This window comes from Lissotriton helveticus, chromosome 2_1 (genome assembly GCF_964261635.1).
Source record: "Lissotriton helveticus chromosome 2_1, aLisHel1.1, whole genome shotgun sequence".
Lineage (NCBI taxonomy): Eukaryota > Metazoa > Chordata > Amphibia > Caudata > Salamandridae > Lissotriton > Lissotriton helveticus.
This window is the reverse complement of record NC_136059.1, coordinates 802,367,909-802,385,498: the sequence shown is the minus strand read 5'-3', so window position 1 is coordinate 802,385,498 and position 17,590 is coordinate 802,367,909.

The window sequence follows — 17,590 nt, the reverse complement described above, 5'->3', positions numbered from 1 at the left end:
TTTACTGGGTCCACTTCATTGTCACTCTTGCTTCATGAGTAACCCGAATTCTATAATAGAGAAAATAACTTCATTGGTCATAATGACTCAAATTTATGGGGGAGGAATGGTGGATATTATCCTTCACACTCACTTTAAAACCGGGAAAGTTGATGTTCCTCGTGTCTTAATTTCTGACTGCGACTTTCAATCTGCGCAGATTCACTTATGTTGACTTGGATGTTAACCTGAAAGAGTAGGGATATTTATTTGTACCTATCTCTATTTTAGACTATTGGAACAGCTGTCCTCCTATTCATTAGTATACAGTGAATACATACCAGTGGAGTTACGAGTGCTGTTCCTTTTTGATGAGAATGCTTAGCAGAGTTGTTGCAACTTCTGTTTTATCTTGGGGTGTTTACACAATTGCCCTCAGTTATGTTGTTCGACTTCTAACTCCTGCGTTGGTTACCTAAAAATGAGGGGTAAGAATCGTCTCTTAAACTTTTGGTGTAAAAAAGTCCGGTATTACACGTGCTCCACTAAATTGGAACAGTCCAGCCTGAACTGCCAAGCCAGGTACTCCCTGGGCCGAAACATGCATCCTGGACCGTTTTCAGGGCATTCCTCCTCATCAGCCAGGGTAGCTTGAATCCAGTGGCGCAGTGAGCACTGGACCCAAGTCTGGGCATGCCCTTCCCACTTAGGCGACAAAGGCAAAAGGAATAAATGATGAACGGAATGCTGAACAATGCAAACATTCACCCCCAGTCACAAAGGTCTTTTTTTTTATTTCAAATAGTTTTTATTAAGCATTTTAACAACAGAAAATACAAATAAAATACAAAATGGTTCCAAGCGGGACACCTCCCATTTGTAAGAGGATTGTTCATATTATTGATACATAGAGCTATTCGTACAAATACACTTATCAAAACTATTGATAACATATTCAGTATGTGACATTTATACATGACATAATATACTTGGATACATCTAAGATAGTCTTAACATCTTCTGGTTGTAATGAATGTACAGGTATAATTCAGATTTAGCAATAGTTGTCAATCGTCATCCTCAGGACATAGCTCATAATTAGTAAGGGTTGCAGTGGCTTTGTCATACTCTTCATATGGGAATTTTATGGATGTACTTCTTTCATGAGAAAATAAATAAATGATGTATAAATTAAAACAAACCAGAAAATGAGTCACAGAGGGAAAGAAATGAAAAAAAAGGGGGAAGGTTGCCAATAGAACTACATAGCGGATATTTATCAACAGGGGGTGCAATTATTCCTGTTTCAAAAGTCCAGTATGGGGCCATGGACCTTTTGCGGTAGAGGGATTGTTAGTACTGGTATCTTCACATCTTCATGGGGTTTTAAAGACGAGGTTAGATACACCTAGGGCGTTCCATAGATTGATGTGTGGAGAGCGCCATGGGTAGAGTTGTAGAGTCACGTTGTGTACGCCTCTAGAGAAGGTTAGCCATTCTTCCCATAATCTGTGTGAAACGCCTTTATAATTCATCCAGTGACATAAATGACATTACACGCCAGAGTCAGCATTAGGTCTAATAGATCACGGTCATAAGGGCTGGCTTTAGCACTGGTGGCGCCCTGTGCGACAATGTTTGTTGGTGCCCCCCCATTACCACCTCCACCATAGATTCCCTCACTACCACCATTTAACGGTGCCCCTCAAGTCTCCATAACCACTTTCTCTTAGATTCATTTCATTTTATAGTGCCACTCATGCCAGTTCAAGATGTCAGAAAACTTTACATCACACACACATTGTACAGAGACAATCAATTATCGCTGTGAAAATTAGTATATAGGAAATGTTACATAAGATAGAGGTCTACAAGGGGTAGGAGTCACATTTCCTCCACACTGGAAGGCAGTATCGTTTAAGAGTCCTTGGACTGGAAAAGTCCAAATTCAGAATTCTAAACGTAACACCATTGTTAGGGGTTTTCTTTAATAATAAGAATTGATTTCTACCAAAATTAACCAGCCGCGGTCGGTAGTAGGAGTTTCTGTGGGGCGGTGACGTGGGGAGGGGGAGGGGCAGTATGGGGGGAAGTAATGTATGGATTTCGGAGTTTAACAGGTAAGTAAACATATAAATAAATAAAACGAATTTCGTTCGCACACTGCATCGCATTTGGTGATGCAGTGCATGCAACGAAATTCGGTTTATTTATTTATATGTTTACTTACCTGTTAAACTCCGAAATCGATACATTACTTCCACCCACCCTGCCCCCTCCTCCCCACGTCACCGCCCTGCAGAAACTCCTACTACCGACCGCGGCTGAAATTAACCCCTTTTTCAATATTAGGACGAAAGTCTGGGCAAAAAATATATAGCTCTAATATTTTCATTGCAGTTTGCATGCAGTTATTTGATGGCAGCTTATATCCCATTGCTCTACATTAAGATTTTAACTTATAAACTGCAAGTAAGAAAAGGATCTCTGACAAAACCGGTAACCCATTGACCTATTTATATTATATGCACTTAGTGATGTTTATGGGACAGTTCTTTGCAGCAGGCGTATTACCCCTATGCCCTATGATCAGTCAAAACTTTCACTAGACAAAGCTCCGGACTCTCTCCAAGAAGAACATTAATCACTGGAGTTGTAATTTTTATTTTGGGGACAAAGTATGCAGCCTCAGGTGCTTTTAAAGCGATGAACATGGTGCCCCACCTCAAGTCAGCGCCCGGTGCGGTGGCACCGATTACACCGGCCTAGAGCCGGCCATGACAGTCGTTATAATTTTGCAATAAGCAATTTAGAGGGCCCAGTAGAATATAGGAGGACTCTCTACATGGTGTTATATGAAAGGTGTCTTTGATGCACTCAAAAATCCTATCCCAGAATGTTTGGAGAAGGGGCAATTATATAGCATGTGTGCAAGGTCGGCTACCTGTTCATTGCAGTTCCGACATATAGGGAAGTCAATGAGGTTAGTCTTGTGCAGTCTGTTTGGTGTCCATTAGGTTCTATTGATAATCATAAACATAGTGTGGGAGAGCGTAGGTGAGATTTTGTTTCTGAAGGGTGTCTTACAAATTTGCACCCAGTCAAACTTGGTCGGGCTCGTGTTGATTTCTTTTTCCCACTTTCTCTCATTTTTTTAATGAGATTTGCAGGTTTCTGTTATGAGTAGTTTGTAAAAACTTAGATACCATGTGTCCCGTAGCTTTACACAGGGCTAACTTAGCGAGAAGTGAGGGAGGTGCCAGCTTTAGGGGTAGTTTAGCAATCTGTACTTTGAGTTTCAGGAATTTGTATACGTCAATTGCATCCAGTTCTTTCTCCGTCTTTAGATTTGAGAAGGGTTTCTGGAGGGAGTTATCCTAAAGGTCCTTAATAAAAGTTAATTCCTCATTTTGACCAGTCCTACTAGAATTGAGTCTGGACAGCTATCTGTATGGATATCCTTAGTTAGATGTCGCTCCACTTGTAGCCACTGAGGTCGATATGTAGGGTTTTCAATAAACCAGGCTGCCTCTTGTTTACATGAGAACGCAGTTTGATATGCTTTAAAATTTGGGAGACCCACCTCTCCTTTGTCTTTAGTCTGTTTTATTTTAATTAAGGAGATTCTTGGCTTCTTCCCCAGCCATAAAAATGTGTTGAAGATTTTGTCTATCTTCATAAGGAATGTTTCCAAAAGTTTCATCAGAAGCATGCTGATTATATAATTAATGAGGGGGTAAAGATCATTTTGAATGTCTCTACTGTGCCCCACCATGATAAGAATTTTGGTGACCATCCATCCAGTATCAGAGATTTTTTTCATTAGTATTTTTTCATTTTCTTCTAGTGTGGTGATGAGGTTGTTGGTGAACTCCAGACCTAAGTATTTAATTGTACGAGTATGCCAAGGCAAGGCTGAATTTCCAAGAATATCTTTACTACCGTGGTTGTTAAGTAACTTGACTTCGTTTTATATTTGTTCAGCGTATATTCTGAGACATCTGAGAAGTCTTGTATCGACTTCATAAGCGCCGGAATGGCATCATCCTCCCTCTCTGAGATAACTAGGACATCATCTGCGTACGCAGTAACCTTGATCACCTTTTCTCTGACAGGATAGGCCTGCTATGTCCTTGTTCTCCCTCAGATGTTGTAAAAACGGTTCTATCACAAGTAAAAAAAGGGAAGGAGAAAGCGGGCATCCTTGTCTTGTGCCTTGTCTGAATGGGAAGCTAGACGAGATTGCGCCTCTTGCCCACACCCATGCTGCTGGGGCCTCCTTGTGTTTGCTTTGTTCGCCTTAAGTTGGCAGGGTATGCCCAGATGTGGGTCCCTTGCTCACTTTGCCACTGGATTCAAGCTAGCCTGGCTGATGAGGGGTGTTTATTTATTTATTTATTTTGAAAGTTTTATATAGCGCGAACAAGATCCTTGCAGATATCAGAGCGCTTTACAAATACATGGGATAAGAAAACAAGTGAGTGATTAACAAAGATTTTTGTGCACATAGGAGCAGAAGGTTATCAGTGGAGAGCAAAGTAGGGTAAGGTAACATAGTACATAGTAGATCAATCCAGACATGTAGTAAAAGGATAGATGACGAATCTCGAGAGTTCCATAGCTTATGTTCAGGTGAATTTAGCCATGACGATTGCTTTTACTTCTTTTTTGAAAGATGCCGTGGAGGAGATAAGTCTGGTTTCTGGAGGGAGGGCATTCCAGATCCTGGGTTCCATCCCTGAGAAGGATGCTTGTTTCTGGTCCAGGGAAGACATGGCTTGGCAGTTTAGGCTAGACTGTTCCAATGAGGTACAGGGTTAAGACTGATTTGCCTATAGCTGTGTCTGAACTGGGGTGGGGAAGTGAGCTAAAGAACGATGATGGATTCAACCCAGATCTATGACGGGGGTGAGTGTCTGAAAAGTTTCAGCATTCCGTCCATCATCTCCGTGTGTTTGCCCTGTATAGTGCCATGATCATGCCTATCAGAGATTTACCCAATTTGAACTTCTGTAGTGTCATATGCAGGAAGGTCCAATCTACTTTATAGAAAGCCTTTTCATCATCAAGTGTGATAGCTACTGTTGGAGTGGTGGTTAATTTTGCTTTCTCAATTGCATGGCAAAAGGTTCTAGTATTGTCGTTAGATAACCTATTTTTAAGGATGCCTACTGGGGCAGGGTGCATCAGTTTAGAAATATGTTTCCCTTGCCATTTAGCAATTATCATCGCGTAAAACGTACAGCCGACATTTATTAATGAAATGGGTCTGTAGTTTTTAGTGTGAAGGGGATCTTTACCTTCCTTGGGAATTACAGTTATGACGGCCTCTGCTGGGGTACCTGAAACTTGTCCAGTAGAGGCAAAGTGGTCATATAGATTTAGTAAGGGTGTCTTAGTGTGTCCGCAAAAGCTTTATAGAAGGTGGCATTAAAGCTGTCAGGCCCTGGAGCTTTCCCTGCTTATATTTTCTTGATTGCGTTGTCAATTTCCTGTACAATAATTGGTACATTATTTGAGGTCATCTCTTCCTCTGTTAGGGAATTGAGTGATATTTCTTCTAGATATTTTGTGTTATTTAGCTGTTGAATTTTAGCATTAGCGTCATAAAGTTTTTGGTAGAAATTTTTTAATGTGTCTGCATATTTATGTGGGTTGGTGTGGTGCTTTTGTATCTTGAATTTGAGATATGAGGCTTACAACTTCCCTGCTTTGTTGGATTCACAGAGGCGAGGCTTTTCTGTTTATTTATCCAAACTCTTGTTTAAGAGCTTACAATTTTATTATATTCTTATTTCATGTTTAGTATTTTATTTAGAGTCTGGGGGTCATTGCTTAGTATGTGTTCCTTTTCCAGATTTGCTGCATTTTTTTCTAGATTCATTAGCTTGGTGTTGGCTTCTTTATTCATATTTGACTTCATTTTAATTATTACTCCCCTGATTGTGGCTTTCATAGCTTACCAACTTGTTAGATGTGAGGTGTTGTTAACCTTGTTTTCTATTAAATCTCCGCAATCATTGTTTTAGTTTGCAGAGAGTTGAGGACTTCATTGTTAAATCTCCATAAGGGTTCTTTGAGTGACGGTGCTACATCTGTGATAGTTAAGGTGATACAGGAGTGGTCAGATATAACCCTGGGTTCTATAGTTGATTGATCTATTCTGCTAGTTGCATTGCCTGAAATCAAGAAATAATCAATATGTGAGTAAGAGTTGTGTGGGGAGGAATAGAATGTATAATCTCTCTCTGTTGGATTTTGAAGTATCTGTGCATTAACCATGTTGAATTTGGTGCATAGGGCTTTTAAGGCCTTATGAAACTTGTTTGGTCTAAATTGGCATTTGGACTTCCTATCTAAGTTCGGGTCAAGCGGTAGGTTAAAGTCACCAGCAATTATTAACGTTTTTGAGTCCTCTATAGGTTTGATTTGTTTTGTTAAGTCTGTGCAGATGTCATCATTTGTGGGTGCGTAGATATTTTCTATATATAGGGGCCGATTAGGATGGCGGTTTTTCCGCATCCTCCGGGCCGGCGGAAGTGTCCGCCGGCCTGGAGGATGCGGAAAAACCGCTGCGGAGCCTCCAAAGACCCACCGCCAAATTAGGATGGCTGGTGGGTCTGGAATTCCGTCCGCCGCTTTTCCGCCGCGGTCGGCTTCCGACCGTGGCGGAAAAGCTATAACATGGCAGGCGGTGTCTATGAGACACCGTCCGCCATATTAGGATGTTCGTGAATACATGCTTTTCCACGGCGGCTTTTCCGCCATGGAAAAGCATACGGACATTCACTTTGGGGGCCCGTTGCGGGCCCCCTGGGTGAATGGGGGGTGGGGGGTGCACATGGGGGGTACCTATGGTACCCCCCTGCATTTGCGTGCACAAAGCAGCAGGCACCGTGCGGTGCCGGCCGCTTTGTGCATGTAAATGTAAAACATGCTTTTTTAACATTGCGGCGGGTGCAGCTTGAAGCTGCACCCGCCGCAATGTTAAATATAGAGGATGTGACCGCCACCCTGGCGGTCACATCCTAATCAGCACGGAGGGAACGCCGCAGCCCCTGCGGACGTTCCCTCCTCCTCAAGGGTGGCGGACGGACGCAAGTCCGTCCGCCATCCTAATCGGCCCCATAGTGTGGAGTTTTTTTAGGTTTTTTTTGTGATCAGCCATCCGCCGTGGTCATCGGTCGAGGATGATTCTATTGTTGCTCTAGCCTTCCTTGTTAACAGTGTGAGTACCCCATTTTGTTCCCAGCGGCTGGTGAACAAGCTATGTCTGTGTATTGGTTCATAGAAAGATTTTGCTTGTTTTGTATCTAGCTTGGTTTCTTGTAAAAGGATAATGTCTGCTCTCTGTTTATGGATATAATCCTGGATTTTCTTTACATTAAGTTATACTCTTTTAATATTATTCTGAGCTTGTATCACCATTTAAGAGTGTTCCAAGCTCTCATTCTCCATGTACAACGTTTCCCAAGGGTGTTCTCTTGTCATTTAGCAATTATCATCACATAAAACTTACAGTCGACATTTATTAATGAAATGGGTCTGTAGTTTTTAGTGTGAAGGGGATCTTCCAGTGCTCTCTATGCCACTGGAGTTAAGCTAGCCTGACTGATGAGTGGTTGAAACCCTGAAACTGGTCCTAGGATGATTGTTTCCAGTCCAGGGAGGACCTGGCCTGGCAGTTCGGGCTGGGCTGTTCCCATAGGGAGCAGGGTCAAGACTGATTTGCATATGGCTGGGTCCAAACTGGAATGGCATGGGGAGCAAAAAAACGATGGATTTAGGCCCAGGCATCTCTACTGGGGAGAATGTATGACATTGTTCTGCATTCTAGCCATCAATTGTTCTTTTTGCATTTGTCACCCCGAGCCGGACGGGTATTCTCAGACGTGGGTCCCATACTCTCCCTGCCACTGCAGTCAAGCTAGCCTGGCTGATGAGGGATAAAACCCCGAAACTGGTCCTAGGATGCTTGTTTCCAGTCCAGGAAGGATCTGGCCTGGCTGTTCGGGCTGGACTATACCCATAGGGAGCAGGGTCACGACTGATTTGCATATGGCTGGGTCCAAACTGGAATGGCATGTGGAGCAAAATAACAATGGATTTAGGCCCAGATCCCTGTACTGGGGTGAATAAATGACATTGTCCTGCATTCTGTCCATCCATTGTTCTTTTTGCATTGGTAACCCCGAGTGTAACGGTTATGTCCAGACGTGGGTCCTTGCTCTCCATACCACTGGAGTCAAGCTAGCCTCGCTGAGTGGTGTGAAACCCCGAAACCGGTCCTAGGATGCTTGTTTCTAGTCCAGGGAGGACCTGGCCTGGCCGTTCGGGCTGGACTGTTCCCTTAGAGACTAGGGTCAAGACTGATTTGCACATGGTTGGGTTCAAACTGGAATATCATGGGGAGCAAAAAAACATGGATTTAGGCCCAGATCTCTGTATTGGTGTGAATGTTTGACATTGTTCTGCATTCTGACAATCAATTGTTCTTTTTGCATATAGCATATTTTCCTGCATTTACCAATGCTTGTTCCTTGTCTGCTTTTCTTATCAGTTTCCCGTAGCCGAAATACTGTTAACATCTGCACGCACGGGTGGAACTATTTTTTCATAAAGTTTGTCTCTCTCTGCTTTTTCGTCTTGCACCAGATTTTTATAGTGCAACTTATCACCGAGAGTGATTGAGTTATTTGAGCAGAATCACAGGATATTAAGCCTGCCGAGACTTGAACTGGGATCCCCATCTCTCCAGTCAGCAGCTCTGGTCGGTGCACCAGATCCTCTACACTCCCATGATACTTGTTCTTTTTTCTTTCAATCACTCCATAATAATTTCTTTCTCTGCCTAAAGCCAGCCATTGCCTTACTACAACTGTGAAAACTTTACAGAAAACAGTAGTAAGATGGCCTGTTGCCTGTGCTAATGTGACCCTACAATTTATATCTGACGCTTCTTGGAACTGTTTAATTTTACAGTGCATTTAAAGCCTTGGTATGTTTTGTCTGTTTCCGTAGATGATTTATATATCAGTATCGTGCCCCCCGGCCACTAAAAATGCTCTGCTGCACTTTAAATATATATAAATACGAAAATGTTTAGTGAAATTCACAAAGTACAGGCAGTCACAATAAACACAGCAGACAGTGTGCCTCAGCAAGTGGACATAAAGGTTAGGCTTTCTGGTATCGAGATTGTTGTTAAGGTTGAAACAGAGAAACAAGAAATAACACCACGATCACTTTGCTTTGCTTTGCTTTGACACGTTCCCTACTGATATTTTTCAAAACACAGGTATCAAAGTGTCTACAGCACAATGATATATAGACGCTCAAGTGAAGAGGACACCCAACACCAACACTATACCTATTCTGTGTGTCTAAACTAGACTTCAGATGTATAACCTCAAACCCTCAAGCCGGTCAGTTGAGGATACCCATCAGTCACCACTTGGAACCGCCCTTCATCATTTGGGATTCCTTCATGACCAAGATGAGATTGCTCCTCACAGATGAGGACAAAGATGGAAAAAGCCCACACCTGCTCAGACGGGTCTCAATATGGTCTTTCTACTCTGTTGCGAGAATGATGATATAACAAAGTGACTGATGTCGCAGTGCAAAAGAATGTGTAAAAAGAAAAGTGTGTTAAAACTGGATGAGGGAGTGCTGAAAAATGTATTCTGGTGCCACTCACTCTTCCAACATTAAAAAGAAGTCAATAACAGTCTTATAAAATAACTGCCTAGGTGGAATGCGAGGTCAACATGTTTCAGCAATCAAATGGACACATTTGTCCTTGCTTTCTTCAGGACCTATCTTACTGTTGCTACTGCATGAACGTGTGAACAAACATTAATAAACAAAAAATAGAAAGTGATTTCTGTGATTAATAAACAAATCATGCAAAGACAAGTTTAGAGATCACCTGACATTTCTAGGCGTCCACACCGTCTCTTGCCTCTCGAGTCGTGTGTGTCACTAGAAGCACAAAACAATAATAAGTGGGAGTGTAGATAAACCCTCACTGTGTATATACAAACAAATGAAACTCACGTGAACCATAGCATTGTGTATCAAATGTGTATACACCACACACTCACTCACATAGTGTATAAATGCCCTCTTAACTGGATAAATTTTAACAAGAGGGGGGAGAGAGAGAGTCAGTGGATTCAGTCTCCCGAGTCATACGAATAAACAAAGTGGAATCCACTCAAGGTGATAGTGATCTCTAGAGTGATGGGGAACACACAATGTTGTTTAAATGCCCCTCACACACCAACAGGCCCCTTGGTGTCATGCTTCATCATTGGGGCCTTCGCACCCCTCTACGGAATGCGGCGTGCTACGACTCGCGAATACGCAGGAGCACTTGACGTGAACTAAGTGTGGGGGTGTGTGTTTATTACAAAAGAGTGAGTGAGGTGAGGTGAAAAAAGGTGAGTAGTTAAAAAATACCTGGCACGTGGGAGTAAAAAACTTTATTAAATCCCCGGCTGGTATTATTAAAATAAAAGTGCAGGGCGTGGTTTTAGGAGATACGTGTTAGGGTATCAAACCACTGTATTAAAAGTCAACATGTTTCGGAGGTCAAAGCCCCCTTCTTCAGGACAAGGGTTATTGCACTAACCCCCCTTACTCACATGTAAAATGTAAAAGTGAAAACAATAAATTACCACAATGTGTAATGTTCCTCACAATGTTAAATGTAAGCGAGTGTCGTTGCGCCCAATTGGCGTCAGAACGAATGAAGTTCGAGCCGCGTTGTGGGAAGGCAGGCGATTAGCTGTTGCAGTAACCGTTTTCTGATTAAGAAAGGAAGGATTCCCCTATACGCTAAAGGCTCATGAAGTCCAGTATTTGGGAACTCTAAGTTCTGACGCCAATTGGGCGCAACGACACTCACTTACATTTAACATTGTGAGGAACATTACACATTGTGGTAATTTATTGTTTTCACTTTTACATTTTACATGTGAGTAAGGGGGGTTAGTGCAATAACCCTTGTCCTGAAGAAGGGGGCTTTGACCTCCGAAACATGTTGACTTTTAATACAGTGGTTTGATACCCTAACACGTATCTCCTAAAACCACGCCCTGCACTTTTATTTTAATAATACCAGCCGGGGATTTAATAAAGTTTTTTACTCCCACGTGCCAGGTATTTTTTAACTACTCACCTTTTTTCACCTCACCTCACTCACTCTTTTGTAATAAACACACACCCCCACACTTAGTTCACGTCAAGTGCTCCTGCGTATTCGCGAGTCGTAGCACGCCGCATTCCGTAGAGGGGTGCGAAGGCCCCAATGATGAAGCATGACACCAAGGGGCCTGTTGGTGTGTGAGGGGCATTTAAACAACATTGTGTGTTCCCCATCACTCTAGAGATCACTATCACCTTGAGTGGATTCCACTTTGTTTATTCCTCTTAACTGGATATACACTTATATTCCAAAAAGAGGAAAGTGAACATCTTACCAGACTCGTAAGAGGTACAGACCTCACCCCACCTGGCTGCGGCTCAGGAGAGAAAAGGGTGAAGCACCGCTCTAAAAATAGGGGCAGGTAAACACAAAGACTGAGAACCAACCCCTAACAATCATAGGATAAAATACGCCTGGTGCCCAGGCGAGTCACCCCCCTAATAACTGCAAAAATCTTGGATATGTTGTATTACTAAACAAAGACTCTCAAGAAATGATGAGCCGCCCAGCCAAAGAGCCATGCTAATTATTGACAGAGGGCGACCCCGCCCCTGTCCCAAACACTCCTCGGCGCTGGGCGTGTATCTACAATAGCACCAAATGCAGCGTTCAAGACAGCGTGTTTGCTTATAGTGTAAATTGCCCAGAATTGACGAGGGTAGGTCTGAGTATGTCCGTCAAGGAAAATAACACAAAACAAGCTCAGTAGAAACGCTTACCTGTCCGTCGGTACTTCACTGCCGGCATCCGAGCCGACTGGGGAGGTACCGGGACTGGAAGCTGCCCGAGTATATAACGCCAAACGGCATTGGTGCAGCTAGTCACGTGGGCGTCTGAGATCGGTATGGATTGGATACTCGTAAGCTTAATCACAATAGGTTCTTGACCATTGCGGACGGCCAATCAGCGCACGCCTGATTAAGACTTCGTTGGTATAGAGAGATATGCAATCACCCCCGTTATCCATGCAAAGGTCGTCACGTCCATGTATGACAGCGGGCGATCGTGGTCTCTGCATGCTTCCATCAAACATTAGCCCTGAGGCAAGGACCTCCAAAGCGGCATCTGTCTATAAATGCACGAGTGTAGCATGCATAATAAGTAAAAAAAAAAAATTTTAAAACGATATTAGCCTTTGGGAGCAGTGCGTTTGGAATAAGTGCCTGCAGCCTACATAATGAGTAGTAACACTGAGTACCGGGCACAAATGATGTAACACCCCTGGGGCCGTTCATAATTGGCTCTTAACTCTACACCCAGGATGTCATAGTGGCCCCGGTAGAGACTCAGGTGGTCTAGGAGGGAAGTTAAAAACTATTCACAATGACCCTAAAGCTTGGATAATGCTCCAGCTCTGCACCGCGTCACTGAACCCAATGGTGTCACCACGTCCGAGTAACGATACAAGCGACCCCCGTGGCGCTTAACGGTACAAAGCGTCTGCAAGGACATCAACATCCTCATAGTTATAAAATAAGCCAATAATGCCGGCTTTTGCTTAATGCTTAGAAGAAGGGGAGCACAATGTGCATAATAGGCCTTTCCCTGTCCTATTCCCTAGAAAAAGGACCCTTCCAACCCTAAATGATCACATCAGAACAGGTGTATATATTCATTCTCCAACACAGGTGTGTTTGTTTGTCAACAGATCGTATACCAAGGTGCCTGGTTCTTACTGATCGTGTTACAGGGCGAACCAGGGTATTTCGTCATTCAATCCCCCCCGATTGGTGCCCAACCTAAAGACCCATTTCTGCTCTTTTAACAAGAGATATTTCGTCACATCTGCAATGTGGGCCGGAATGAAGGGTTGTTCAAGAACTCTCCACTGGAATGCAGTGGAGGGGTGACGAGCCTCTACGAAATGATTGGTCAGTTTTGTGGCCTGCCTTTTGCACCGTATAGTGCTCTTATGTTCGGATATCCTAATCCTGATCTTGCGGGTCGTCATCCCTACATATCTCAGCCCGCAGGGACATGTAATATGATAGATCAATTTGTCACTATTACAAGTCGTAAACCTGTTCTGGATCCAGGGTCTGGTAGTTCCTATATATATCTCCACAGATTTTTTAGTTTGTGGGCAAGATTGGCATGAGCCGCAAGGATGGTGACCTGTCACAGGAAGAAGATCCCAAAGAGAACCTAGAGCCCTAGGTCTTTCGTCACGTGGTCTGGTATGGATAATTTGGTCCTTAGTATTGGGACCCTTCTTGAATGAGAACAAAGGGCTCTGTATCGATGTATATCCAGAGTACAAAATAGGCCAATGACTCCTAACCACTTTTTGTATTTTATTGGATAGAGGGCCAAAGGTGTTTACAAAAGTGAGTCTCTCTAACTGGGGCTTAGGTACAGCTGGTTCCAGAAGGGCAAGACGGTTGTTGTTTCTGGCACGTTTCAGAGAACGATGTACCAGTCTGGGTGGATATTTCCGAGAAACCAATTGGTCATGTAATACCGTCGAGTGTGTTTTAAAAGCCGTGGCACTGGAGCAGTTCCTCTGAACTCGGAGGAACTGCCCGTACGGCAGATTCTCTCTAAGCGATTTGGGATGGTGACTGTCAAAACAAAGTAAAGAGTTCCTGGACATTGGTTTCCTGTACAGTTCTGACTGGAGGCCCTCAGGGGTTGCCACAATCATAAGATCTAAAAAGGCCAGTTTGTCCCTGCCAACCTCAACTGTAAAGCGGAGGAAAGCATTTCTATTATTCAGCCAGTTCAGAAACTCCAGGCATCTCTCACTAGACCCTCGCCACACCACCAGGACATCATCGATATACCTCTTCCATAGCTTAATACAACTATGGAAGGGATTCGTGATAGTCGAAATGAGCTCCTGTTCAAATGAATGAACATACAGATTTGCTAAACTAGGAGCATAAATGCTCCCCATACTGGTAGCGGAGGTCTGAAGGTACACAGTATCCTCAAACCTGGAAAAATTATGTTTCATTGCTAGGGTGGCACAGGCCATAATGAAGTGGACCGGAGTGATGCTTTCCAAAGTCCTTGTTTGTAGTAAAGAGCAGATCACTTCTAAGGTCTCATCCTGCGGTATAGATGTATATAACGACTCAACGTCGAATGAGACAAGCAGGTCAGTGGTGATGTCAAAATCGATCTCAGGTAGTAGGCGTAATACGTCGGTAGTGTCCTTCAAGAATGTGGGCATCTCCTGAACCATAGGGCGCAGGAAATGATCGACAAATGTAGACAGTGGCTCAAGAATCGACCCAATGCCCGAAATTATGGGGCGGCCTGGAGGTGGTCTTTGTTTCTTATGCACCTTAGGAAGGACATAGAAATAGGGAGTTATAGGATGTTCTGTGCATAGGAAGGCCGCTTCTTGTGGAGTAATCCAGCCTTCAGATAGGGCTTCTTCAGTCATAGACCGGATGGTTTTCTTAAGATCTTCTGTAGGATCGTTCTCAAGAGGGCGATAGGACTTATCATCACTGAGTTGTCGTAGGCACTCCGCACGGTAGGTGCTAGAGTCTAGCAAGACAATAGCACCCCCTTTATCTGCAGGTTTTATAGTAAGCTCATTATCAGCCGATAATGACCTTAGTGCCAACTGTTCTTCTTTTGGGAAGTTGCAAAAGGTTCCATCATTCTGCGCAAAAAGACACTCAATTTCCTTCTCAATGGCCTGCTCAAAGGCGAGTACTTGTGGTGGCATAGTGTGGGCAGGTGGATTAAAGGTGGACTTCTTTCTCAGTCCAGTGTTGTTGTCCCTCATATCCTGATCCTCCATGCCCTGCTTGTCAGCAAAGAAAAAATGCAATCTGACCTTCCGCAGAAACTTAGCCAGCTCGATGCGTGTCTCGAAAGGTCGTTCTTGTATGTTGGGACAAAACTCAAGCCCCTATTGAGTGCCTTTTCTTCAATTGGAGTGAGTATGCGTCTGCTCATATTGATGACTAGCCCAGTTCCGTACTGTTCTGCACTTGCTCCTTGTTCTTGGTTGTCGTGCTCCTGAGGTTCCTCGTGGATGTTGTTGGTGGGCTGTAATGTACCTGGGGCTGTTGGCCTCTTCTCCGTCCTCTTGACTGTACCGACGGACAGGTAAGCGTTTCTACCGATCTTGTTCTGTGTTATTTTCCTTGACGGACATACTCAGACCTACTCTCGTCGATTCTGGGCACTTTACACTATGAGCAAACACGCTGTCTTGAACGCTGCATTTGGTGCTGTTGTAGATACACGGCCAGCGCCGAGGAGTGTTTGGGACAGGGGCGGGGTCGCCCTCTGTCAATAATTAGCATGGCTTTTTGGCTGGGCGGCTCATCATTTCTTGAGAGTCTTTGTTTAGTAATACAACATATCCAAGATTTTGCAGTTATTAGGGGGGTGACTCGCCTGGGCACCAGGCGTATTTTATCCTATGATTGTTAGGGGTTGGTTCTCATTCTTTGTGTTTACTTGCCCCTATTTTTAGAGCGGTGCTTCACCCTTTTCTCTCCTGAGCCGCAGCCAGGTGGGGTGAGGTCTGTACCTCTTACGAGTCTGGTAAGATGTTCACTTTCCTCTGTTTGGAATATAAGTGTATATCCAGTTAAGAGGGCATTTATACACTATGTGAGTCAGTGTGTGGTGTATACACGTTTGATACACAATGTTATGGTTCACGTACAGTGACTTTCATTTGTTTGTATATACGCAATGAGGGTTTATCTACACTCCTACTTATTATTGTTTGTTGCTTCTTGTGACACACACGACTCGAGAGGCAAGACACAGTGTGGACGCCTAGAAATGTCAGGTGATCTCTAAACTTGTCTTTGCATGATTTCTTTATTAATCACAGAAATCACTTTTTATTTTTTGTTTATTAATGTTTGTTCACACGTTCATGCAGTAGCAACAGTAAGATAGGTCCTGAAGAAAGCAAGGACAAATGTGTCCATTTGATTGCTGAAACATGTTGACCTCACATTCCACCTAGGCAGTTATTTTATAAGACTGTTATTGACTTCTTTTTAATGTTGGAAGAGTGAGTGGCACCAGAATAAATTTTTACAGCACTCCCTCATCCAGTTTTAACACACTTTTCTTTTTACACATTCTTTTGCACTGCGACATCAGTCACTTTGTTATATCACCATTCTCGCAACAGAGTAGAAAGACCATATTGAGACCCGTCTGAGCAGGTGTGGGCTTTTTCCATCATTGTCCTCATCTGTGAGGAGCAATCTCATCTTGGTCATGAAGGAATCCCAAATGATGAAGGGCGGTTCCGAGTGGTGACTGATGGGTATCCTCAACTGACCACTTGGGGGTTTGAGGTTATACATCTGAAGTCTAGTTTAGACACACGGAATAGGTATAGTGTTGGTGTTGGGTGTCCTCTTCACTTGAGCGTATATATATCATTGAAGCAGAGAAACATCACGAGGCCTGTCTGCTTCCGGTTGGCAGAGGTTCACTCATATTCCAGAGTCAAGGGGTGCAGACCTACGCTGAAGTCAAGCCGTGCTCTCTAATTGGTGCTGGTAAGATAGCTCAGTAATTAGAACGCTCGCCACTGGCATCGGCTGTCACCTGAAAGGCATGATTTTGAATCCCGGTGAATCCAACTCAGCCTGCAGTCCTTCTCTGGGAGACAAATGAAGTAACATAAAACTGGATATGTCGAAGTTTGGATTATGGTTTGAAATATTTGATTTAAGGGTTGCGCAGACTGCCAAATAGGGCAAATCTTTACTTCTTTACTTCTGGCTAGGAATGTAGAAGTTAGTACCATGCATTGCAAATTAAGGCAACTTCGGAGCACGGGTTTTCTTTAATTTTGTTTCCAGTTTCATATAGTGCAAACTCGACCCAAAGGTATCAGAGTGCTTTACATGAGCACCGGTTGCATTACTGACGGACACATTCATTTATAGACACGGGGAGATTAAGGGGGATATTCACAATGACTTATCTCTGATTTATCCCCACCTCGATGCATCGAAAGTGGAGATAGTTTTAACACCCCATTCACAAGCTGGTGCAAACTGCAGACATCGGCAGTATTCCGTGATAACTGCCCCGAAATATACCTCCACGGTGGTCACTGCCAACTAACCCTAATGAGATGCAGAGTAGGCGTTCCTGAGACAAAACACATGAAAAAAACACAACACCACTTTCACAACGAACTGCCAGATCTGCGATGCCAGTCAAAACCATGTGATAAGCCGTGTTAGCAGCAGAGAATTAACACCTGCCTCCTTCAGGAATAAAGCTTGACAACCACCTGCAGTAGGCAACTGAGCCCCGCACAAAGCCACACCCGAAGAACAAACGATGCCATGGAGCTACTCATCATGCAGCTTGGAGCCCCAACAGGGCCACAATACCCACTGCCACCACCCCTAGGACTGCCACCAACCGAGGACCTGGACCGCCCCACCT